This window comes from Hyla sarda, chromosome 3, assembly GCF_029499605.1.
Source record: "Hyla sarda isolate aHylSar1 chromosome 3, aHylSar1.hap1, whole genome shotgun sequence".
NCBI classification, from domain to species: domain Eukaryota; kingdom Metazoa; phylum Chordata; class Amphibia; order Anura; family Hylidae; genus Hyla; species Hyla sarda.
The window spans coordinates 339,771,123-339,796,820 of NC_079191.1; the positions used below are offsets into that span (position 1 = coordinate 339,771,123).

General features: G+C 41.0%; 2 long non-coding RNA genes across 2 annotated transcripts in view; one reads left to right on the forward strand and one right to left on the reverse strand.

Annotated features, from left to right (window-relative positions):
- The window catches only part of LOC130362616 (uncharacterized), a 91,898-nt gene extending 71,085 nt beyond the window's left edge, over positions 1-20,813 (forward strand). Inside the window, exons 2-3 of the long non-coding RNA XR_008891491.1 lie at positions 3,741-3,901; positions 20,729-20,813. This is a non-coding gene — a long non-coding RNA (uncharacterized LOC130362616). The remainder of the gene's footprint in view (positions 1-3,740; positions 3,902-20,728) is intronic.
- On the reverse strand, positions 10,966-23,733 carry LOC130362619 (uncharacterized). Its single transcript, XR_008891495.1, has 2 exons — positions 23,649-23,733; positions 10,966-11,088 (listed from the first exon to the last, which is right to left on the reverse strand). It is a non-coding gene; the product is annotated as an uncharacterized LOC130362619 (long non-coding RNA).
- Positions 23,734-25,698: the final 1,965 nt, after the last annotated feature.

Genomic DNA, 25,698 nt, shown 5'->3' on the forward strand with positions numbered 1-25,698 from the left:
TTAGCTCTCTGCCACTCCTCTGTACTTTTCCTGGCACTACTCGGCCTGACATACTTATTGCGTATATGAGAGGAGTGCAATACGCTTCACTAATCTTAAAACAGTATTTGTTTGGAACAGCAGCAGGTGTGTACTATTGGTTGTCCTTTCACAGTATCTAGGCCCTTGAACGTTTACCAGGTACAAAATAGTACACTACTTTAATCACCGGCTGGTGTTTTACTCAAATAATTTTTTAAGCATACAGTAGCGCATTTTTCTGCCCTCATAAGTGCATACCACATACCTACATCTATGTAGTGTACTTATTTGTACCTGTTAATCTGTCAAAGGCCTAGATACTGTGAAAAGACAGCCAAAAGTTTTCATCGGCTGGTGTTTAACTCCAATACGGTTTTTAAGCATATTGTATCGCATTTTTCTGCCCTCATAAGTGCATACCACATAAGTACATCTAAGTAGTGTACTATTTTGTACCTGTTAATCAGTCAAAGGCCTAGATACTGTGAAAGTCCAGGCAAAAGTAATCAGCATCTGGTGTTTTACTAAAATAAGTTTTTTTAAGCGTACTGTACCGCATTTTTCCGCCCTAATAAGTGCATACTACATACGTACATCTAAGAAGTGTACTATTTGTTACCTGCTAATCTGTCGTGGGCCTACATACTGTGAAAGTCCAGGCAAAAGTATTCACCGGTTAGTGTTTTACTAAAATACGTTTTTTAAGCGTACTGTACCGCATTTTTCTACCCTCATAAGTGCATACCTGATAGCACATACCTACATCTAAGTAGTATACTATTTTGTACCTGTTTAGCAGTCAAGGGCCTACATACTGTGAAAGTCCAGGCAAAAGTACTCACCGGTTGGTGTTGTACTCATATTCTTTTGTAAGTGTACTGTAGTGCCACCAGGCTCTCTAATTGCGCTTCTCTATGGTGTCCTTGTGCTGATGCTGCCACCTCCAGGCTCTCTCATTGTGCTGCCATGGATACTGCAAAACATAATTAAGGTATCAGAAGTTTCAGAAATTCCTCTGCATTAGGGTCACTTTCAGGACTGCTGATGCTGCTGCTGCCACCTCCAGGCTGTCTCATTCAGCCACTATATGGTATCCCCATGCTTCAGCCATCTCCAGGCTGTGTCATTCAGCCAATATATGGTTTACTGATGCTGCTGGGCCCGGGCCTAAAACATTTTTATGGTAGCAATAGCTACCATAAATCTTCAATTTAAATGTCAATTCAATTTTAATATTAGGGATTGTGAAGCCCTAGTGTCTACTCATGCTGCTGCTAACTCCAGACTGTGCCATTCAGACACTATATGGTCTTCCCATTTTATGGTAGCACTAACTACCATAAATCTTCAATTGAAATTTCAAAATTCATCTTTTAATATTAGGTACTGTGAATCCTTAGTGTCTACTCATGCTGTTGCCAACTCCTGGCTGTGCCATTCAAACACTATATGGTCTCCTCATGCTTCAGCCAACTCCATGCTGTGTCATTCAGCCAATATATGGTTTACTGATGCTGCTGGGCCTGGACCTCTGCCTAAGTTTTTTATGGTAGCACTAGCTACCATAAATTTTCAATTTAAATTTCTAAATCCATTTTTTAATCTTAGGGATTGTGAAGCCCTAGTCTCTATTCATGCTGCTGCCAACTCCAGGCTGTGCCATCCAGACACTATATGGTCTCCTCATGCTTCAGCCAAATCCAGGCTGTGTCATTCAGCCAATATATGGTTTACTGATGCTGCTGGGCCCGGGCCTAAAACATTTTTATGGTAGCACTAGCTACCATAAATCTTCAATTTAAATTTCAAAATTCATCTTTTAATATTAGGGATTGTGACGCCCTAGTGTCTACTCATGCTGCTGCCAACTCCAGGCTGTGCCACTCAGACACTATATGGTCTCCCCATGCTGCCACAAACTCCAGGCAGTCATTCAGCCATTACATGGTCTCCTTATACTGATGCCATCTCCAGGCTCTGTCATTGTTTTGCCATGTGACATGTGACTCCTTTTTATATTTTGTCCTTTGTACCCACACGCCGGGGCCCGGGACACTAAAACTTGGGAGTTAAAATTTCAATTTCAAAATCTTACATTTCTATTTAAAATCTTAAATTTCAATGGTCTCCTCATGCTTCTGCCAACTCCAGACTGTGTCATTCAGCCACTATATGGTCTACTCATGCTTCAGCCACCTCCAGGCTGTGTCATTCAGCCAATATATGGTTTACTGATGCTGCTGGGCCTGTGCCTCTGCCTAAAAGTTTTTTATGGTGGCACTAGCTACCATAAATCTTCAATTTAAATTTCAAAATTCATCTTTTAATCTTAGGGATTATGAAGCCCTAGTGTCTACTCATGCTGCTGTCAGCTCCGGGCTATGTCATTCAGCCACTATATGGTCTCCTCATGCTGCCAACACCTCCACGCTGTGTCATTCAGCAACTCTATGGTCTCCTCATGCTGCCAACACCTCCATGCTGTGTCATTTAGCCACTATATGGTCTCCTCATGCTTCAGCCACATCCAAGCTGTGTCATTCAGCCACTATATGGTCTCCTCATGCTGCCAACACCTCCACGCTTTGTTATTCAGCAGCCACTATATGGTCTCCTCATGCTGCCAACACCTCCACGCTGTGTCATTCAGCCACTATATGGTCTCCTCATACTGATGCCACCTCCAGGCTCTGTCATTGTGCCGCTCTGCTGCAGTGACTCTAAAAGCGATGCCTGTAATCTGATGTAATCATGTCATCCTGAATAACAGTATTATTTCACTACCCCAGTACACTCCATATGCGTGTTAGAACAAAGCAAAGTGTTCTACACCCCTATTTAGGCTCTCTGTAATCCAGAAATAGCCATTTTTAATATAGATTCTCGGCGAATAAATTCAGATCGAACCAAATTTTTTCAAAAAATTTGGTGAATCGTCCGTATCGAATTTTTCAAAAGTTCGCTCATCTCTACTGTAGGCATTAAAAGGTTCAGATTTGGTACATACCATGGACTCCACTGTTTTGCTGCAATCTGAGGCAGTATTCTAGGTCTTGTTCCTCTAACATTTTCTTGAAATTTTATCCATTGTTCATTGTGAAAATGATCAAACGGAAACATAATTCATATTATGCAGACAAGGTTTGGAATCTCTGATCTTACTCTGATTTCTGCGATTTGCAGGTTAAACGTAGATAACATATATAACAATGCTTTGATATAGCACAATGAACCTCAGCCACAATAATTCCGTTTCTCAACATGGTAACATGTCAGTGATTTCAGATTTCACCGTATAGTAGTTATTTTATAAATGTCCACTAGGAGGAGCTCTTGATTTGCAAACAGATGTATACCTTCTATTTGGCTTTATTGGTTCAGCGTCATACCCACTAAGGGCAATCTTGTACCAAAGCATAATTATTTTTGAGGAAGAGTTTTTATCAATTTAGTCTATGGGGAGTGACAGCCTGTGAGCACATAATAAAATGGGCTTTTTCAATATAGAAAGCATATGAATCATATGTTTTTCTGTCAACAGAATAATATTTATCAGTTACATTTATTGCAATGTATCTAGTGCAATATAAATTATTTTATTTTAAATGACTTTAAATGTAATAACAATATAGGAGACAATGGTAAGATTTATCAAGCAACCTGAAACTAAAACTGTCTGGTTTTAACGACCAATCACAGTAAAGCTTTAATTTTTCCAGCTCTCCTTAGGATATGTAAGATGAGCTGTGATTGGTTGCTGGGAGCAAATTAGTCGGTTCTGTGTCCCTGATGATGTGAAGAGGTGCCGGCACAGCGCAGAAGGACGTCACCCTTCAAGGTGGCCCTCCGAGTCCCGCTGAACGGGATAGACACAGGCCTGGTAAGCATGTTAAACTAAGTGTAACACCGCAGTATGGAAGGGTGTTATTGTATGTATGTATGTATCTCATATATTGGCCCAGGGGTGATTAATGGCACAAGGGGATTAAGATGGGGGGAGGGGTAAATAATGGCAAAAGGGGATTAAGAAGGGGGGGGGGGGGTAATAATGGCCAAAGGGCACCAGAGGGAGGGGGGAATAATGACACAAGGAGATTAATATGGAGGGGTGGGTAGTCAGAGGGGTGGGTAGGGGATCAGAGGGAGGGTAGAATAATGGCACAAGGGGATTAAAGGGGTATTCCAGGCAAAACCTTTTTTTATATATATCAACTGGCTCCGGAAAGTTAAACAGATTTGTAAATTACTTCTATTAAAAAATCTTAATCCTTCCAATAGTTATTAGCTTCTGAAGTTTTCTGTCTAACTGCTCAATGATGATGTCACGTCCCGGGAGCTGTGCATGATGGGAGAATATCCCCATAGGAACTGCACAGCTCCCGGGACATTGTCCATGAATGCAAAGCGCTGGAATAACATGCCAGCGCTAGGACCCCGCGGAAATGCGCTGTCTAGATGGCAATGCATTCTGTGTGTTGTCCGCAGAAAGGATAGACATGTCTTTTCTTTCTGGGACATTGAAATTTGAATATCCGCTCCAGATGTTTGCGGCGTGGAAATTCTGCTCTGCGCAGCAGAATCCTATTTAATTCAATGGGACTCTGCTGCTGTGGAATCTCCATGAAGAATTCCAAAGCGGAGTTCCACATGGAAATTCTGCAGTGTGAGCATAGCCTTAGTGGATTTCCAGTGACAAGTAAGGACCAATTTAGCAAGAACCAGAACTTTACAAATTAATGGTCTCTCATGTGGAGGGAAATTATCTAATTCTAAGAGAAGTAGGGACTGTTGGGGAGATAAATGTAGTGTTCTGCTGACAATATTTTTCAAGTAGGTTTCTCACTTCGTTATAGTATAGGGAAAGATCTGAAAAGCACTATAATACCTGTAGGAGAGGATCTTTCTAAAGATAACTACGCCACCAAATATCTGAGTATGTTTGGTACATATGCTTCAGGCGGGTTGGGGTGTAGTTCCATTTAAGATTTGTTTTTATAACAACCTCCACATGAAATAAACTTTAAAGAAGATTAAATATTTATCCAGGATTGTAACTTGCTGTTATGTCTCAGCATCTAAAGAACAGAGAAATTCAAGTGTCCATGCCAATACTGTCACCAAATCAAAATCTAGGGGAACTAGGGGTGCATTCTGGTCCTTCCTAACACCAGGGCCCAGGGGAGCTGCCACCACTTCCACTCCCAGTATCTGTTTCTCTGTTTATACAACCATACAGAATGTCCCAATGCATAAGTACAGTGCATAATTACACACCCATTGTACTCAGAAAAGAAAAAGCAAACCCTAATAAGAAACAGTTAGGCTATGTTCATGGAGGAATTTCCTGGCTGATACAGATGGAAAGATGAAATTGTCTTCAGTGTCATTCTGTTGTACCAAGCACATGGCGGAATTCCGCAGTGGAAACATCTACAGTGGAAATTTCTTTCTTGGATGTGAATTTTTGGGTCAGTTGTAGTTTTTCAAAAACCCTGCATGCCTCAGAAAAACTGCTCCTAAGTTCTTTTTTCCTGCTGAATAAAAAAAACGACATCCAAAAGGAATTGGGAACATAAAGAAGGACTTTTATTTGTTCCCCCAGCAGGATCCACTTCTGCCTTTGGCTAACATAAATAAATGTATGACAAACTGTAAAAAAAAAAAAAAACTTGAGCTTTTTTTTTTTACTTATCCTAGTGTTTTAGTTTTAGAAAAACCTGTAAGAAAATCATCAGAAGAAAAAAAAAACGCCATAGCCAAATGTCATGCTAAATTGTGCAAAAAAACAAAACATACAAAGAACAAATATGCTAAAAAAAAGCCTCCAAACAATCACACCATTGTGTGTAGTACATTTCATATTCCATATACACCTGCATGTAAAACTGAAATATTAGTGTGAAAAATAAATAATTAATTTCATGCTGTCTGAACCATGTGGGGCAGTCCTCAGTGGCTTCTCCCTGAGCCACCATTCTTGATTGCTAGGTCTCTCCCTCTGTGGTTATAGAAAGAAATCTCTTAATCAAGACTCATGGGACTGGCAGAAGCCACAGGGGACTACTCTGATAACATGTGGTTCAGGCAGCATGAAACAGATGACAGTACATGACAGAACTTCTTTAAGGGGGTTTTCCAGGGTAAACCTTTTGAAGAGCTAGCCACAGAACAATGGCTGATTAGTGGGGTGCAAACGCTTGACACTCTCACTGATCAGCTGTTTAGGCCAACCGTGATGTCGGCAATAAACAATGTATGGCTGCCTCACAGCTCCCATTCCTTTCACTCAGAACTGTGCTGCAGTAAACTGGCACCACACCACAACCTGGGTCCCGTACAGTATTTACTTCCGGATCTGTGGCTGGTCCGAAAAAAGTTACCAATAATTATACCCCGTAATTCTCCCTCAGACACTAAACTGTTACATAGTTTTGCCTGGAGTGTTGCTTCCAAGGGGTATTCCTATCTTGGCATTTTTGAGACATCCACAGGATAAGCCATAAATGGCTAACAGATGTGGGTAGTGCTTGGAACTGCACCTTTTTCTAAATGGACTCCTTCTGACTTTGTCTGCTTTGGCTGAGAAGGACCGTTTTGTCCGGGAATATGAAAACAGCTTAATGGGCTGTTCTATGCTATTTCTGTAGAAGTTAATGGGAGTTTTCCTGTTTTTGTACCTCATGACTAACTTGTAACTCTATGCTGCTGTATGGTACCTTTTATGAGGCCCTGTATTCACTCCTAGAAGCTGAATATGTATCTAAAACCTTTTTATAATGATGCATTTGAGGAAGAACGCCAGCATTTAGTTTGGAATGATTATTATAGAATCCTTAGTGTTAAATTGTAGACACGTGGATATACACTATCGACCCATAACTTGCTTCAACAACACAGTCTTGTATGAGCCTTTACAAGAGTCTGTGTCAATACAAACCATATGTGATATTTTACATTCTCTTCCAAAAAAAAGGCAGATGTAAGATTTTTAGCAGCGCTGAATAAAAGTAAAACTATATATATATATATATATATATATATATATATATATAAACAATGTCGTTTGATAAATGCATCACATTGCGAGGTGCGAGAACGGGAATGTTAGGCCGATACAGTGATTGAGTAAAATAATTCTTTCCTGGTGAGCGGATTGTGTAACATTAAATCCTGATGGACAGGACATTTGCAGACATTCAGTATCTGGATTAGCTCTGTCACACAAGTCATTGACAGCTCCGAAATGGTCTATCTGCTTGAGTTTATTACGTATCTGGTAACTAATAAAAGACTTCACCAGTGAGCATTAACATCTCGGCTGCGTTGCTATGGTGCTAAACGTAGTGAAAAATTCCATTTCGTTTCACGGTTTAGTCTGTCAGATCAATAGGAAATCATCAATCAATATGAGATCAATTTAGCAGAAGTTTGATAGAAAAACCTTCCACGTGTATTTTTCAGCATTTAGAAATGTCAGTTTTCACTTGTCCATAATTTATCTTCTCTGCGGAGAGAGAACAGTGGGAACTCTTTAGACTTGTTATCTTCAGGGTGCCATACAATGCTTGGCAGATGGACTAAAGGAAAATATTGCAGCCAGTTTTCCCTTTTATTCTCAGAAAGCACATTCACTCTTAGTTCTTCTACACTCTAGGAATGTTTCCTTTTGAAGCTTTTTAGCAGTCTTTCTTTTAGTATGATCTAATCTGACTTGCCGTACAGTTAACTTGTTATTTATCAGATTGTGTATTTTGCTTATTTACTGCTAGCCTTTATTGGACACAGTAAATAAAACAATCTATGCAAATATCAGACATATCAGCTTGCTCCTCGCTTCTGTCCATTGTTATATTCTTTTATAAGATTATATCTCCATTTTTTTTACAACTACTTTTCAAGCGATGGTGTAAAAAAAGACAACTTTTTAGCCACTTCATACAAACCAAAAAAAATGTAAATTAAACAAAAAATACCTTTACACCAGGACATTGTATTACTACTGCAGTTGACTACATAATACCATCATATTGGTAGGAAATTAAAAAAAAACACTATACACAGACCAATATCAGCAATAACACCACAATATAAGGGACAAATAATTTGGCCACACCATGACCTCTACCATTACCACCACATAGTGACAGGATAATACCACCATACTGCTACAGAATAAAAATCACTGTACACAGACCAATATCCTGCATAAAGTGAACATACATGGGTGATTCCAGCTCTACAAAGGCCTTGTAGACAATAAAAGCGATTACTCATGAACCATGAATCGGCCTTCAAAACAGGTAGGTAGGTGATGAGAAAGATCATTTCCCCCATTAGGTAGATGCCCCTAGTATTTAGGAAATGTTCTCCCTTTAGGTAGATGCCCCTAGTGTGAAGGTAATTTCCCCTTTAGGTAGAAGCCCCAAGTAGGTATATAATTTCTCCCCCTTTACCTCAGTATGTAGATAATTTACCTCCTTCATTAGGTAGATGCCCCCAGTAGGTAGATAATTCCCTGAATTGGGTAGGAGCCCAAAGTAATTAGATAACCCCCTCATTAGGTAGAATCCCCAGTAGGCAGATAACCTCCTCATTAGATAGAGCCCTCGGTATGTAGGTAACTTCCCCATTAGGTAGAAACCCCCAGTAGGTAGGTAATATCCCAAATAGGTCAAAGCCCCATAGTAGGTAGGTTATTCTCCCATTTGGTAGAAGCCCCAAGTAGATAGATAATAACTCCTAAGTGGGTAGGTAATCCCTTCATAAGGTAGATACAGTACCCGAGTAGGATGGTAATCCCAACATTGGATAGCTGCCCGCAGTAGGTAAGAAATCCCCCACCATTAAGTAGAAGCCCCCAGTAGGTATGGGTAGGTAGGTAGTTTTTCCCCCCTAGGATGCCCCTAATAGGAAGGTGGTTCCCCCAATAGGTCCCCACCAAAATGGGGCAGCAGAAGCCCTACGCTGCTGTACAAAACAGGAGCAGGTGGTCCGGACAGAGTCCCTGTTTGTGTAGGACATTCCGTACATAAAATCTTAATCACCAGGCAAGGCATTTAACCCCTTCCCTCTCGGGCCATTTTTTCTTGTTGCACTTTTGTTTTTTCCTCCTCCACCTTCTAAAAATCAAAAAGCTTGTTTTTTGCACCACCAATTTTACTTTGTAATACCATTAATCATTTCAGCACAAAATCTACGACGAAACCTGAAAAAAAATATTTGTGGGGCAAAATTGAAAATATATATCTGTAGAGAAAAATAGGGTGGGCACTGCTAGAGAACCACTATGCAGCTGACACAATGTTGCAGTCTCGGGTGTGCGGCTTGATAGGCGGTGCTGGAAATGCAGGAAAGACAGTCTCTTGTGTATAAATAGTGCAAAGAAAGAAATATTGTCCACACTCACCGAGCCAATCAGACGTGTTCGCTTTATTGAGAACTTGCAGGTTCCATAAAAAGCAAATATCAAACGACACCCGAGTGTAGGGAGGGGGAGCTGCTCCGGGCAAGGAGTCTAGGAGCGGCTGTCAGGAACAACAGCACCGTTTCACGTTATCTACGCATCTTCCGGTTCCAGGAAGTTTTTCGGTTTAGTTTTTGATATTATGCTGAGAAGCAATTAGATCGTTGTGCAAGATTGTAGATGTGTACCATGTCTGTCTTCTACCTGAATTCACATTTTTATTTTGATGGTACTTTTTGATTTCGTTTTATTAATTTTTTTTCTACTATATGAAGTGACCAAAAATATGCATTTCTGTACTTTGGAATTTTTTTTACGTTTCCGCCGGTTTAACTAACATTATATGTTAATATGTTAATATGTTAATAGTTAGGACATTTGTGCATGTGGCAATACCACATAAGTTTATTTTTATTTTTGTTTACATTTTTTTTTTAAATGTGAAAAGGGGGTGATTTATTACCTTTTTGTTTTTTTTTACACTTTTTTTCAGTTCCCATAGGGGACTATTACATGCAATACTTTGCATTCACTGAACAATGCTATGCCATAGCATAGCATTGATTAGTGTTATCTGTGCTCGATTGCTCAAGCCTGGATCTCAGGCTTGGAGCAATGGAGTGACGATCGGAAAGGAAGGTAAGCACCCTCTCGCTGCTCTCTCAGCTGTTTGGGATGCTGCAATTTCACCGCGGCGGTACTGAACAGCCCACTGAGCTAACCGGCAACTGTTTTCTCCCGTTTTAGATGCCGCTATCAACTTTGACATCTGCTCCCCCTAAAATGGCAACTGAAGCTGTATGTGTAGGCTTTTTTGATGCCTCTAACCCAACCCATATTGCCTCTTAATTGGCTAGGAGCTGTTTGCAAGGTATTATTGGCTTTTTTGGAGTCAAGTGATCCTTTCTTCTTTTTGCAAGGCAATTGGCTAACCTGAGGTCATGTGATTCTTCCCCCTACTTGCAAGGTATTCTGTGTTCTTCTTTCCTTCTGATAGTCTCACATTTTACCATTTTTGGCCAAAAGGACCTGACCAATCTTTGCCAAAGTTTCACACTTTACCTGCATTTGGGACCAAACATTGTCATAGCCCCGCCCCCTCATGATGTCACACCCGCCCCCTCAATGCAAGTCTACGGATGGGGGCCTGACGGCCGTCACGCCCCCTCCCATGAACTTGCATTGAGGGGGTGGGGCAGGGCATCATGAGGGGGCAGGGCTATAACATCACAAGCTCCCAGCATCGGCTCCAGCATTCGGAACAGTTTGTTCCAAACGCTGAGCAGCGGAGTACCCGTTTAACTCTAGTGCAAAAAATAATATAGCACGGTAAGTGGTGGTGTTGTCAGCAGCACTTGAAATGTTAGTAAAAATGTTATATTTTTGTGGTAAGAAAAAAGCCTTGTGCAATTGTTTTATTCTCGTATTTTACTTGTTGTGGATGTCACTGAAATAACTGTAGCAGATCTGAGGATATGATAGAAATTTGACAAGCAATTTTATGTGCTATTTATTTAATATGAACTTTGAGGTTTATCTGTCAGGATGAATGTAGCTGTGTTTCTTCCACTGTGTCTTGCTTCTAATAGGTTACTGGGAATACCCTGTAGATTGATGATAAAAATTAATAGTCAAGTGCATGACGTGGAAATTGAGAAAATAATTAAGAAACTACTGGAGTGTGCTCTTAAATCATGTAACACTTCTTATTACATTGATTCCTCTAGTGACTTAATCTATTGGGTCAACAAGGCAAAGTATTTGTGGCTCATAGAACTGAACATTACATATGTTACCATCACACATCCATGCTCATATTCATATCCTTACATATTTATCTACATCAGAGGCTGGTTATCTATATGGTTTACGATATGACATGATATGCAGTTTAAGAGACAGAGTTTTCTTTAGTAAAGTCAAATAGCAGTAACATTGAAAGAAAACAATAATTGCTTAGCAAAAAATATACTACAACAGCTGCAGCACAACAACAAATTAGTTAAGGTGTGATACTGTATAATACATATGATACAGTTATTTACATACCCTTCATGCATACACGTCAGCAACTCTTTGTTTATGCTTATCAGATACAATGCTATTAATGAATGGAAAACTTTATTTAGTTTCATACCTAAATGCTTGTTAAATCATATCCAAGAACAAAAATAATGCTAGTATATGTTACTCACAGATCATGCAGATGCATTCATTGTCTTTTTTAAGTGTCTAGCTTGTATTTGGCTCACAAATCCCTCTATTCTGTTGCTCACTCATTCTGACATCCACTGCTCAGGAAGAGGCGTGTCCAAGGCAAACATTGAGCCTGCTCTCACTCACCATGCATTCACTTTATAGGGATTCCAGTTTTATTGGCTACAGAATAAAACCATACAAACATAACAAGTACTATTAAAGAACTAAAAAACAACTATGCAGGGAACATGGTACATAGAAACATGTACCAGAAACAGAAACATTGTACATTAGAATGATTTTTTCTTAAACCCTCTGAGGTTTCAGGGATTTAATAAGTTTAAAAACTGCTGGGAATGGGGTAACTAGTCATCTGGGCTGCCTTGGCAGCTGTTCCCCACAACACCTGCCTTGAGTGACATGCCTCTTCCTATTTATGTATTGGGAGAGACATGTCACCTAGCGCTTTTTAAGAGGATGTCTGGTGGGATAAATTTTGATGAAAAGTGACAATTTAAAAAGTTGTAAAAAAAACAGTCCTCACCGATCCCCCACTACTGCTGTTCCAACATTGCCTGTACCCCTGCAGATCTCCACTTGCATTCTCACTGGTAGTATCAAATAGTAAGAAAGTGCTCCAGCAGGAACCTTATGAGAGATTGGAAGCATGGTCAGTAGGAGCGAGGCGGGATGATTTGGTATTGTCATACCAGTAATCATATGAATGTGGAAGACAACTTTACCCCAGAAGGCTGTGAGAGGAGGACAGGACCACCAAAGGTGTATCATAGTGCCTTGAGCACAGCTGCATCCCCAGTATAGGGCTAAGGACATTGTAAAAGGAGGTAAAGATTTTGAAACTTCCTCCAATAGGAGGCCATAAATCCCATACGCAGGCTTCGTAACGGAAGAAGAGGTGCAGAGTTTTTCAGATGGCAGTAATGAGTCTGCTGCAGATGTGAGCCACACCACTCCATAAAGTGTTTGAGGTGGATGCATTGGATGTATGATTGTCAGGGAATGGGAGCGAAGATAGTTCGGAAAAGAAGAGAGCTGTAGGCCCTGCAGAAAAGGAGGATCACCCAGGAGTGGTGTGAGGAGGCAATCAGACATAATAGAGTTTTTCATAGAGGAAATGTTTGTAATTGCTGCCAACTCCTATGCGACCAAGGGCAAATCCTTGTGTATAGGGAATGACAGTGCTTGCTGGAAGCTAGGGAAGAGTGGCAGAGTCTAGTGGAAGGTGAGCACATTCAAGTAAACCCAACCTTTGTATTCCCTACAATTGAAAATATCTACATGAAATGCAGTTGGGAAACTCTTATAAATAAGAGGGTTTTCACCTTAGCAAGACTGACATGTCTTGACTGACTTAACTTTTCTTATAGAGATTTTCTAACTCATTAAAAAAGGGCAGAATGATCAATCCTTGATCAATCCTTTAAAAAAAAAAAAAATACAAAAACAAATAAGGAGGGCAGTGCAAAACCTTAATTTTTCAGTTTATTAATTCTGCCAAGCCATATAAGATCCCGATTCCAAGCCATGAATTTGAATTTGATATTCATCAGGAAGGGTATTGCATTAAGTTTACTTGTTTTTATCTAGACCTCTCTGCAGCCAGTCAGCACCCTGCTTTGTACTGATCAGGGGCAAAAACCCTTAAACAACTGTCTACAGATGGGCATACTCTTCTTCTGAAGAGTTCTCTTGCTTGACATACATCCCCAGTCATGATCTAAGGATCCTTATCAAACTCAGACACTACCTTAAAGGGAAAACTACCTCCAAAAGATGACAACAGAGAGCGTATGCTTCTTCCCAGAATTACCAGTGTCGCATAAAGCGTTTGACAGCATCGAGTGGAGGTTTATGTGGCGTGTCATGTGATCTATGGGATTCAGTCCTTGGTATTTAATGTGGGTACAACTGATATATGCTGGGCTAGGATTAGAGCTAATGGTATGCTTTCCCACTCTTTTCCTCTGGATCGGGGTATGCACAAGGGGTTTTCCCTGTCCCCCTTTCTGTTCACCATAGCTGTAGAGCCCCTGGCTGCACTGGTTAGGGCATTCACTGAATTTAAGGGCTTCCATTATGGGGATTTAGATGAACGCATTGCTTTACATGATATGCTGCTACCTATTTTTAGGGGATGTGGCCCATTCTTTTCCAACACAGATGAACCTTATAGAAAGGTATGGTAGTTTCTCTGGCCTGGCTATCAACTGGGACAAGTCCACTATTCTTCCCCTTGATCCCCTTCCTCCAATCCCAGAAATTGCTCGGGTTGGTATCCCAGTGGTGACACAATTTAAATATTTAGGTGTACACATTACTGCCTTCCCATCTGACAATCGTACCCTTAATCAGGTGCCCCTACTGGACGGAAGTGCCCATAAAGTGTCCGCCTGGCGTAAGCTTCCTTTCCCCATTATATGCAGGTCTAACTTAATAAAAATGGCCGATGCCACAGTTCCTTTATATCTTACATAATTCCCCTGTTTGGATTCCTATGTGCTATTTTCTTAAGATTTAGTCTTTGTATTATTTCAGCTTATTTGGAATGGCAAGCCTTCCAGGATCAGTCTGGAGACCTTGCAGCGGGGTAAAGAGGTGGATGGTCTTTTTGTCCACAATCCCTGGTTACATTTTCTAGCAGCGCAACTTCAGCAACTGAACGGCTGGGCCTCGTTTACAACTAGGGGATGTGCAGGTAGCTTGGTGTCAAGGTGTCTGGGAGGGATGACCCCCTATTTAATTATTGGAGATTTTACTCCTATTCTAGTCCTTATCCGTAAGGCTCTTATACTATATGGTACCTTTACTACATACTCCCCTGTGGAAGAACCCCTATTTGCCTGAATTGCATGCACCTCCTGGTTCATCTGTCTGGTCTTTGCGTGGGATCCTATATCTTTCTCAATTGTATGATGGTGCAGTATTAAAGTCCAATTACAGGAGTTCTCCCTACCACAGTCTTTCCTTTATAGGTATATGCAGCTGCGCCATGCGCTTGATTCCCAATCTAGAACCTGTGACCTGTCCATATGCCCCCTCGGTAGCAGTTTATGATCTCTTTACCCATATTACTACTACGGGAGTTATCTCTGAACTCTACAGGGAACTGTTGTCTTGTTATCATAGGGCTTATCCACTGGCTATCAAGTAGAAGTGGGAGCGGGTTGTTGGTCCCATTTTTGATGAACAGTGGACTCATGACTTATAGGCTTGCAGTTTCGGAGGCTCATCGTACCAACTCAAATATTTTTGCTGCACAGAGTATATTGGACCCCAGCCTTTCTCCACAAGATTGTAATCCGGCCGGACTCCTGTTGTCCTAGATGCTCCCTCCTAAATGCCCATCTGTTACATGTGATGTGGGACTGCACTCATCTTACAGTTTTGGAGGAAAGTGAGCCAACTGGTTGGGCCGGTATACGGTCTTACAGTCCCAGCATCCACTCTTACCTGTATCCTCGGGTTCCTAGTGACGAATCACCAGGATAATGGGATCCATATTGGTGTATGTAGAATTTTCTATCAGGCACGTAAAATAGCACAGCACTGGTTGAGAACCTCCCCACTGACTTTGTCTGAGCTAATCACTAAGTTACATCATCATATCCTTCTGGAGAAAGTGGTGTATACTAAGTGAAAGGCTATGAGAACATTTAAATCCATTTAGGGCTCCTGGATAGATACTCCTGGTCTACCCTCTGCCTACCTGCAGAGGTCTCCTATGGAGGCATATCTGAGGGGCATTGGGAGTCCCTGGGGGCATATAGTGATGTGTTACCCTGTTGTTACTTCCAGACGTTTGTCTTTTGTCTGTCTGTGTCCTATCCCTATTAGTTTCCCATTCCTCAGTTGTGTTTTGTGTCTCTATGCTACCAGCCTGATGTTTAGCCAGACTACCTTGACTCCATTTGCTGTTGATGTCTATCTCGTGCTTGCCAGGTGTGCTGTATGCTGGTGCTATTTTAGTTCTGTGATCGAAGTGTTCCATTTTTCCCCTTGATTTTTCTGAACTTTGAAACTATTGGTATTCTATGCATATGGGTATGACCTTGGATGAAGGAATGGGATGGGGGTGTAAGGGAGGGTTTCTGGGCTTGGGGAATTATTCTATGTTTGTTTTTGTTCTTTTTTTTTGTAAAAGCAAAAAGTCGATTAAAAAAGTATTTGATAAAAAAAAAAAACCTTTGAAGAGGAAAATTTGACCAGTTGCCCATAGCAACCAATCAGATTGCTTCTGTCATTTGTAACGAGGCCTCTGAGAAAAAAAAGCTATCTAATTGGTTGCTATGGGCAACTGCTCTACTTTTTCTCTCCACAAGTTTTCAAAAAAATAGAAACATTTTTACAATGTAAATCAAAGAGATTTTAAAACGGTTACAATGTATTATGTGAAACTGTAAAATAGACCAAGCTATACACTTACTATTCATTGGATGTTTAGCATATTTCATTCACATGCCATTATTACCATTGAATTCCTGAACAGACTGTAGCTCTGCAAATAACAGCCCAGTCCTAGCTATCAACCAGTCACTTATCTACACTATCATATTTTCCAACATTATTCATTCTAATCTCACAATCCTATTTGTAATGCTTCTAGCATTGATGTACATACACTTTGGCCCTCATTTACTATTGCAAACCCGACCTGTTTTGTCGGGTTGTGCGCCAGATTCTGTCGTATTGCGCCAGACATTCTGTCTGTGCCAGAATTTGCACCAGAATTGAAAAAACCTGACTAACTCTCCATTTTGCTTAGAAAACCCGAAAAAGGGGTGTGGCCGCTTGGGAAGGAGGCGTGGTCTCCAAAAAGGGGCGTGTTACCCAAATTTTCACAAAAACCCAACATATTTACTTAGGTTTCCACATAAAATGTAATGGATTTGAGCTGAGGAAAACCAGACAGATCAGAGCATGTGTAAAAAATAAATAAATAAAATAAAGTGTAGGAAAAGTGGAAAATGTAGGGAAACCTTAGTAAATACCATGGAAAATAAATTGTAGGGAATTAAAACCCACAAAGAAACCTACACTCCACTCTTAGTAAATGAGGGCCTTTGTGTGCAACATTAGACCCACATAGGCTCATATACATTGGTACTACAGTTCCCATATCTACATTATGCTATTAACTACTCATGTTGTTTTATGTCAGCAACTTTGCCAGATCATGTTGTCTAATGCTGCGTACATGCTCTTTCTTATTGAAGACTCTGAACACCTTTAGTACTTGTTCGTAGATTAGGTGAAGAACTGGTTTTTATTTTAGGTCACTTTTGAGTTTTTACCATTTTGGCAAATTGATAACTTGGCATTCTTCTAATATTCCTGCACTGTTTTCACATAATTCATGTCACCTTCAAATAAGTATTCCTATCTTCTTTTAGAAGAATATTGATAAAACAGTGGAAAAACTAGGAACCTTGGCAAGCAGCACTGCTTTTGTGCAGCAAAGTGGATGCGTGCTGTGAATGTGGGCATTCAGGTATAATATTCTCATGTATCCCGTGAAGAATCAGTGCGTCATGCTGCTGTGGGTGGACACTTGTATTGTTTTTCAATGTTAAAATGTATTTTTTTTTCTAGTCCTTTTCCACATTTGTATTTGCAGCTACGATGAATATATATTTTAGAAGGCAATCTATGTGATTATTTTATTAGTATGTAAATTGGAAAGATCATTGAAAGCTTTAATTGATGTTTATTCTAGAACTCGGCGTGTGCACAGCAGTCATTTTTTGATTTTAGAATAATTATTGTTGTACTTAATTACACTGTTTTCACTATAAAAACAAACATTACGCTAGTTATTAAACTCATTTGCAAAGTTTAGTTTGGTTGATCTTTTTACTAAACTTTAGCTATACTCAAAGCTTTTGTGGAAGAATGAGTTGTCCTCCTTACATGTAGCGCATCCGCAGGATACTTCACGCTGCATAAAATCCACCTGTCAATGGGAAATACACTGCACTGTAGCCCTGTGTGTGCAGTTAGGTTTGGAGGTGGGCCCGATCTGACTGTGCTGCGCAGGCCCTCCTCAAAACATTACTACACATACAGGGCTACAGTGGGGTAGTAGAGTCCGCAGCTTATTTACTGCTGCCGGGCAGATTTCCTGAAACGTGTGACCCTACCCTTAACCCCTTAAGGACTCAGCCCATTTTGGCCTTAAGGACAATTTAATTTTTACGTTTTCATTTTTTCCTCCTCGCCTTCTAAAAATCATAACTCTTTTATATTTTCATCCACAGACTAGTATGAGGGCTTGTTTTTTGCGCGACCAGTTGTCCTTTGTAATGACATCACTCATTATATCATAAAATGTATGGCGCAACCAAAAAACACTATTTTGTGGGGAAATTAAAACGAAAAACGTAATTTTGCTAATTTTGGAAGGTTTTGTTTTCACGCCGTACAATTTCTGGTAAAAATGACATGTGTTCTTTATTCTGAGGGTCAATACGATTAAAATGATAACCATTATTATATACTTTTATATTATTGTTGCGCTTAAAAAAAATCACAAACTTTTTAACCAAATTAGTACGTTTATAATCCCTTTATTTTGATGACCTATAACTTTTTTATTTTTCCGTTTAAGCGGTGGTATGGGGGCTCATTTTTTGCGCCATGATCTGTACTTTTTTTTGATACCACATTTGTATATAAAAAACTTTTAATACATTTTTTATAATTTTTTTTTTTAATAAAATGTATTAAAAAAGTAGGAATTTTGGACTTTTTAAATTTTTTTTCGTTCACGCCGTTCACCGTACGGGATCATTAACATTTTATTTTAATAGGTCGGACATTTACGCACGCGGCGATACCAAATATGTCTATAAAAATGTTTTTTACGCTTTTTGGGGGTAAAATAGGAAAAAACGGACGTTTTACTTTTTTATTGGGGGAGGGGATTTTTCACTTTTTTTTTACTTTTACTTTTACATTTTTTTACATTTTTTTTTACACTTGAATAGTCCCCATAGGGGACTATTCATAGCAATACCATGATTGCTAATACTGATCTGTTCTTTGTATAGGACATAGAACAGATCAGTATTATCGGTCATCTCCTGCTCTGGTCTGCTCGATCACAGACCAGAGCAGGAGACGCCGGGAGCCGCACGGAGGAAGGTGAGGGGACCTCCGTGCGGCGTTATGAATGATCGGATCCCCGCAGCAGCGCTGCGGGCGATCCGATCGTTCATTTTAATCGCGAACTGCCGCAGATGCCGGGATCTGTATTGATCCCGGCACCTGAGGGGTTAATGGCGGACGCCCGCGAGATCGCGGGCGTCGGCCATTGCCGGCGGGTCCCTGGCTGCGATCAGCAGCCGGGATCAGCCGCGCATGACACGGGCATCGCTCCGATGCCCGCGGTTATGCTTAGGACGTAAATGTACGTCCTGGTGCGTTAAGTACCACCTCACCAGGACGTACATTTACGTCCTGCGTCCTTAAGGGGTTAAAGGGGTACTCCTGGTGAAAAACTATTTTTTTTTTAAACAACTGGTGCCAGAACCTTAAACAGATTAGTAAATTACTTCTATTTAAAAATCTTAAACCTTCCAGTACTTATCAGCTGCTGTATGCTCCAGAGGAAGTTCTTTTATTTTTAAATTTCTTTTCTGTCTGACAGCAGTGCTCAGTGCTGACACCTCTATCTGTCTCAGGAGCAGGATGGGTTTGCTATGGGGATTTTCTCCTGCTCTTTACAGTTCCTGAGACAAACAGAGGTGTCAGCAGAGAGCACTGTGATCAGACAGAATAGAAAATTAAAAAGAAAATAACTTCATATGAAACATACAGCAGCTGATAAGTACTGGGAGGATTAAGATTTTTAAATAGAAGTTATTTACACATCTCTTTAACTTTCTGCAACCAGTTGATTTAAAAAAAAAAAGTTGTACCCCTTTGGAGTACCCCTTTAAGATGTATTTGACTAATAGTGGGGTAATAGTGAGGCCTGCTAAAAAATCCTCTGCATCCTCCCCTATGGTAGAAAAGCATGTAGTCCTCTCTAATCAGCCTAAATGCATAAAACACTCCATAGATATCCAAAACCTAGTCAAGTATAGTTCAATGAAGTTATCTTCATGAAGTTCGCATTAGAGATGAGAGAGTCAAGCCCGGCAATTCTGGTCTCCCTTAGAACTTTTGGGAAAAAGCTCCTTGCCGAACATTCGAACTTTGCCTGACTTGGCTCATGTGCACCTGGCAATGGCACTGTTATGCGAGAAGGGATGAGGAATATTTGGCTTTTTGGCACCTGAATGCATAATAGGATGAGGAAGTAACACTAAGATAATTTCAGGGTAGCCCAGCATACTTTGCAGCAAGCAGCAAGTTCACATGGCCCCAGGTCAGCCAATTATTGCTTGCATTAGGTTACATACTGCTTAGGTACAATATGTCTCTGCAAACAGAAGGTAAGCCATGGTCAGGGTATGATTATAGGAACTAGGGGGGAGATTTATCATTAGGTGTCAATTGTAGATACAGATCTACCCCTTTACACTGCTTGTCTAATTCACACTCTTGCTCAAGATTTACAAAAGTTGCGCACATCCTAAATTTTGTGCAAATATAGAAACTCCTCCCCCCCCTCACTCTACCATGCACTCCTTCTCTACCTCACAATTTATAGAGCTGCACTTCGCAGAGCTGTGGCGTTTTCCCGCGGTACACTGCTCACATAGCTAGAAGTGATGAAGCAGCAGTGTACGCCAAACAAAAGTACACAGGGGGGAGATTCTCAAAGAATTTTGCGCCCCAAAAAAACAAAACAATTGTGGCATGAAAAGTATCAACCACATTTTCAAAGAGCTTTGTGCCATGGTTTACATTGTTCATGTCAGTTTTGTAAAAGTGGACGTGTCCACATATATTGTCTGCCTTACATTATATTTTCAAAAGGGTGAGAGTCCAGTTTACATCAAAAATTTCACACCAGCTTTTTTGTGTAGAAATCACAGAAATGGTTGTAGTTTTATTGTTTTTGTTTTCTTCTCATTTTAGATCCGTGAATGCGGAGGACTACGTCAGATTCGGCGGTTTGCAATGATGAACATTTTTTTAAATGTCAATAAAAGGATAAACGAGGGCTGTGGGAGAGTGTTTTTTTTAAATAACATTTTTTTTTCAATGTGTTGTGTTTTTATAATTGAATTTTCAGGCTTAGTAGTGGAAGCCGTCTTGTAGACAGAATCCATTACTAAGCCGGGGCTTAGCATTAGCCCCAAAATCAGTTAGCGCTAACCCCCAATGATTGCTCCCCGGTACCCACCGCCACAGGGGTGCCAGGAATATCCAGTACCAACAGGCCCGGAGCGTCAAAAGTGGCGCTCTTGGGCCTTGGCGGTAACAGGCAGGCGATATTTAGGCTGGGGAGGGCCAGTAACAATGGTCCTTGCCCCACCCTGGTAACATCAGGCTGTTGCTGCTTGGTTGGTATCTGGCTGATAATGAAAAAATTGGGGAACCACACATGTTTTTTTTTTTTTATAAAAAAAAAAAATGCCCCTGGACTATAACTCCCATCATGGGCAGAGTCTTTCTGTGATGGGAGTAGTAGTCCTAACTGTCCCAAAATAGTCCCGCAGCTGAGGGGGATGTGCAAGTGCCGTCTCTCAGCGCTGCGGTACTACAAGTACTCCCATCATGGGACAGACTCCATCCCATGATGGAAGTAGTTGTAGTTTAGCAGTGTTGAGGGATGGCTCCTGCATCCCCTGGCTGTCTCGGTAGAACACTTTTCTACGTGTCCTTTTTGTTGGTGTATTTTTGCGTAGGCACATGGAGCAGCATCACAAGGCCATGTGGGATAGTTGAGATGCCCCACAATGTGAAGAAAGCATTGCCCTGCTGATTCACCTCCAGATCCTTTTGATCTGTCTAGCAGCCAGGCCTTGTCCACAGGCAGTGAAGTCTCTGTCTTGTCCTCATTGTTGTTGTGTCCTCTTCTTTACTGTTGGTTATCTTTTTGGGAATCTATGTCGTACAGAACAGTATTCGACAAGTCATCCTGTTGTAGTGTGCCTTAATTCACACATGGCCAAAATTCTTGGTGGTGGAGGTGTTCCCGTGCCATTTTTTTGACTCATGGCCTTTAAGCAATTAATAGGGTGTGCACAGCCTAGGTGGTGCATACCTAATTGCCATTATTTTACCCAAAAAGGCCCCCTTTGCACAGTCATGTGGCGGAGACGGTCGGCCACTCCATGCAGTTGTCTGTGTGCAGCACAGATCATGACACGGTAGATACTTTGAGTAGTAGGGCCAATACATGTTTTTTTCTGGCCCACTGGGTCAACAACTAGCAGAATGAGGCTCCGCTGCAATGAGGCCATTAAATAGTAGGGACATCTTCAAGATTGGAAATTGATTACATTTCTGACAACTGCAGCCTATCCTCCAGGTCCTCCACCACGGACGTCTTGCAGTCCCCAGAGGGAAATTCGTAGATTGCCCTCTTCTTCCTCCCTCTTCTTCTTCATCAAGCACTGCTATGCTGTATTACTTAGCCTTGTCAAGAAAACCACACAGTGAAGCAATTGCTGCCCTGTTTATAGCAGAAAGCTTCACACTGGCTCTCTTCTCGTAATCTGAGATTGGGAAATGTGGACACTTCACAAACATTGTGGCTGCCCGGCATTTAGGTGAAATGACACACTCGCTGCCAGTACTACCTCTGCAAGAGCAGCAGCAGCAGCAGATATTCCAACCTGGCATGAATTGTCACCAAATTGATATGCACCACCACCACCTCAACAACCAGGTTGATACCTACCTAAACGGTGCCCTTTCTCTGACAGACAAGCCTATGCACCATCAGAGTTACCAGATAAGACAGGGATGTCCCGGTGCGGAAAACCCTTGTCTACTGGCCATGTTAGGTGGATGCCATCTTATGTGTCTGCTTCTGGTCCACAACTCCATGTTTAATTGTATTGTATTTTGAAACCTGTCTTTATTGTATTTTCATTGCCTATTGTAATTGCATTCTTATGTCATGTAAGGAGTTAATGTTTTCTCTGAAGGAGGTTAGATGAGAAACCACATGAACAATCCAGCCAATCATCGTCTCCTGCCCTTCTGCACCCAGGTCTGACCAGGCAGGGTGGAGTTACCGTAAGTCAGTAAAGAGAGAGACTTAGTAATGGTAGAGGCAAGACCTCTGCTGTTTGACCTTTCCCTCACCTACTGGGGAGAGTCCCAAGACCCAGTTACTAAACTTCCTGTTTCAGAGTGACTACACTGTTCACAAGGATCCTGCGGACAAGGTCTTCAATCCAGTTGCAGTCTAAGCTTTGAGGAGAACAGAAGAATCTGACGGGCTGTATATATATATGTGCTGCGGATGTATATGGACTTTCTAAATATATATATATATATATATATATATATATATATATATATATATCAAAAGGATCCAGAAAGTTGAACAGATTTGTAAATTACTTCTATAAAAAAATCTTACTCCTTCCAATAATTATCAGCTACTGAAGTTGAGCTGTTCTTTTCTGTCTGGCAGCAGTGCTCTCTGCTGACATCTCTGCTTGTCTCGGGAACTGAGTAGAAGAGGTTTGCTATGGGGAATTGCTTCTACTCTGGACAGTTCCCGAGACACGTGTCATCAGAGAGCACTTAGACAGAAAAGAACAACTCAACTTCAACAGATCTTAAGTACTGAAAGGATTAAGATTTTTTTATAGAAGTAATTTTCTAATCTGTTTAACTCTCTGGAGCCAGTTGAGATATATATATAAAAAGTTTTTTCCTGGATAACCCCTTTAACCTGGCATTGGAGGTATTCTTTATCAGGCACTTGGCAACAGCTACTGCTTTACCTTGGAGTGTGGTAGATTGACCCTACTGATGTCATGAACATTCACCTCAGTCACATCACCCAACCGTCCACAAAACATGTCACCCTTACCTCACCACAAGTCCATTCTGCAGACCTTGCCCAGTTTTCTGTCGGTGTTTTATCTTGTTCACTGTTGTTGTACAATGTCAACTTTTGTGTTCCTAAACCAGAAAACCACATGGAGTTAAACAAAGGCAAAATGGAGGGGTTTCCTAGGCAAACTAGCAGAGCAAGGTATTTTTGTAAAACAAAGCCAAACCACAAGTAAAAAAAGGAGCGGCGGAGAAAGCACTATATAAAAACAATCACAAGGGACACAATTGCTCTATTTTTTTCCTTCAGCCAGCGACCACACCATCTCTTCATCTACCTGGATCTGATTTTAAAGTCAAGGGATTTCTCCACACTTGCCTTTTTTCCAGTTTCATACTTGCCGTAAGCGTACCCCGGAAGCTAAGTATTTCAGTATCGTATTCTTTTGTTTGTTTCATATGATATTTTTTCCTTTTTAGGAAAATCCACCTGAATAGCCAACAGATAGTGTTTCTGCTATAATTGTTGCAAATGTGTTACTTTACACTGCAGTTTTAAAGGGGTACTCCAATGCTCCAGCATTCTGAACATTTATGCAGAAAGCTCAAAACCAGAGGCCGTGATGATGATGTCACATCCACGCCCCCTCGTGACATCACGTCACACCCCCTCCATTCACGTCTATGGCAGGGGAGTGTCTGCTGACACGCCTCCTCGCATAGACATAAATGGATGGGGAGTGACATGATGTCACGAGGGGGCGTGACCATGACATCACAACCACTGCTGCAGGAACCTGGCATTTGTTTAGAACGTTGGGTGCTGCGGGAGATCATGGGGTCCCCAGCAGCGGAACCGCCGTGATCAGACATCTTATCCCCTATCCTTTGGATAGGGGATAAGATGTCTGGCAGCAGAGTACCCCTTTAAGTATCTAATTACTTTATTCTTTTTTTTAGTTAGAGCATGATCAGTTGATTGTTTATTAAACATTTTTAACTCTGCAAGTATTTGGGTGTCTAATGTTGGTTTGTGCATTGGATTGGGAAATAACTCTTCCAAAATTCCTAATTAATAGGTTGGCCTGTGGGGTGCATATGAATGCATTTGTGCTCCAGTAATTATGCTTGGTTGTTGTCTAATGCACCTGGGCTTTGTGAGTATATTGTATTCACCAAATCAAATGGTTTTGGGTCATCCATTTTAAGTCTATACTAACCACATGGTTTTGGACAGCCAAATTGGTAACCTCTGAGACACATGGCCCTCAGACACTAACTAAGCAGTTACTGTATGACCTTCTGAGCCAAATCTAAGTCTACTCCAAGCCACGTACTACACCATCTCTCCAGTGTAGCATCAGAGTGTTCAGCGAGCCAGGTGTCGTCGTCCCCCTTAAGCGAACAAGATTGTAAGCCAGCAACATGGCAAACCTCACATTTGTTTTAATGAATCAGGCATGGATCAGTAAGGAAGTTAAAACTCCTGTGCCAGATGCCACTGATTACATATTGATTAGTACTACCACCACCTCTGCTGTTCAGTCTGATAAATAGGACAACTCCCATGAGTCCACCACTGCCTGCTGTACTCTGACCACTACAACTATCACTAGTCCACAACTGCCTGCTGTCCGCTGGATACAACAAGTCCCACCAGTCCCCCAGTGGCTGCTGTCCAGTCCTCTGACTACTTCAACTACAACCAGTTAACCAAAGCCTGTTGTCTGCACACTACAACTAACACCAGTCCACCAGCCAGGCCTACACATACACAACCAATCTCCAAAAAGGGAGAATTTTATCTTTTTTATTTCTTTATCTTTTCATACAAAAGCTTCACTATTTTAGGATAACAATCCTGTTGCAACTTCCAAAGGGGGGAAATGTTTGGAATGCTTGGAAAAAATCCATTGCATCTTCCAATATCACTGTGTGCATTTTAAAACTGACAGGCATCTGTTAGCAAAAATGAATACTTTATGCACCTTTAATTTAGTGTTTAAAGGTATACAAAATCTGCCAGTGCGGTGTGTTTTTAAGCAAGCTGTTAGTTGCCATGGGTTATGCTATGTCACCACACTTTG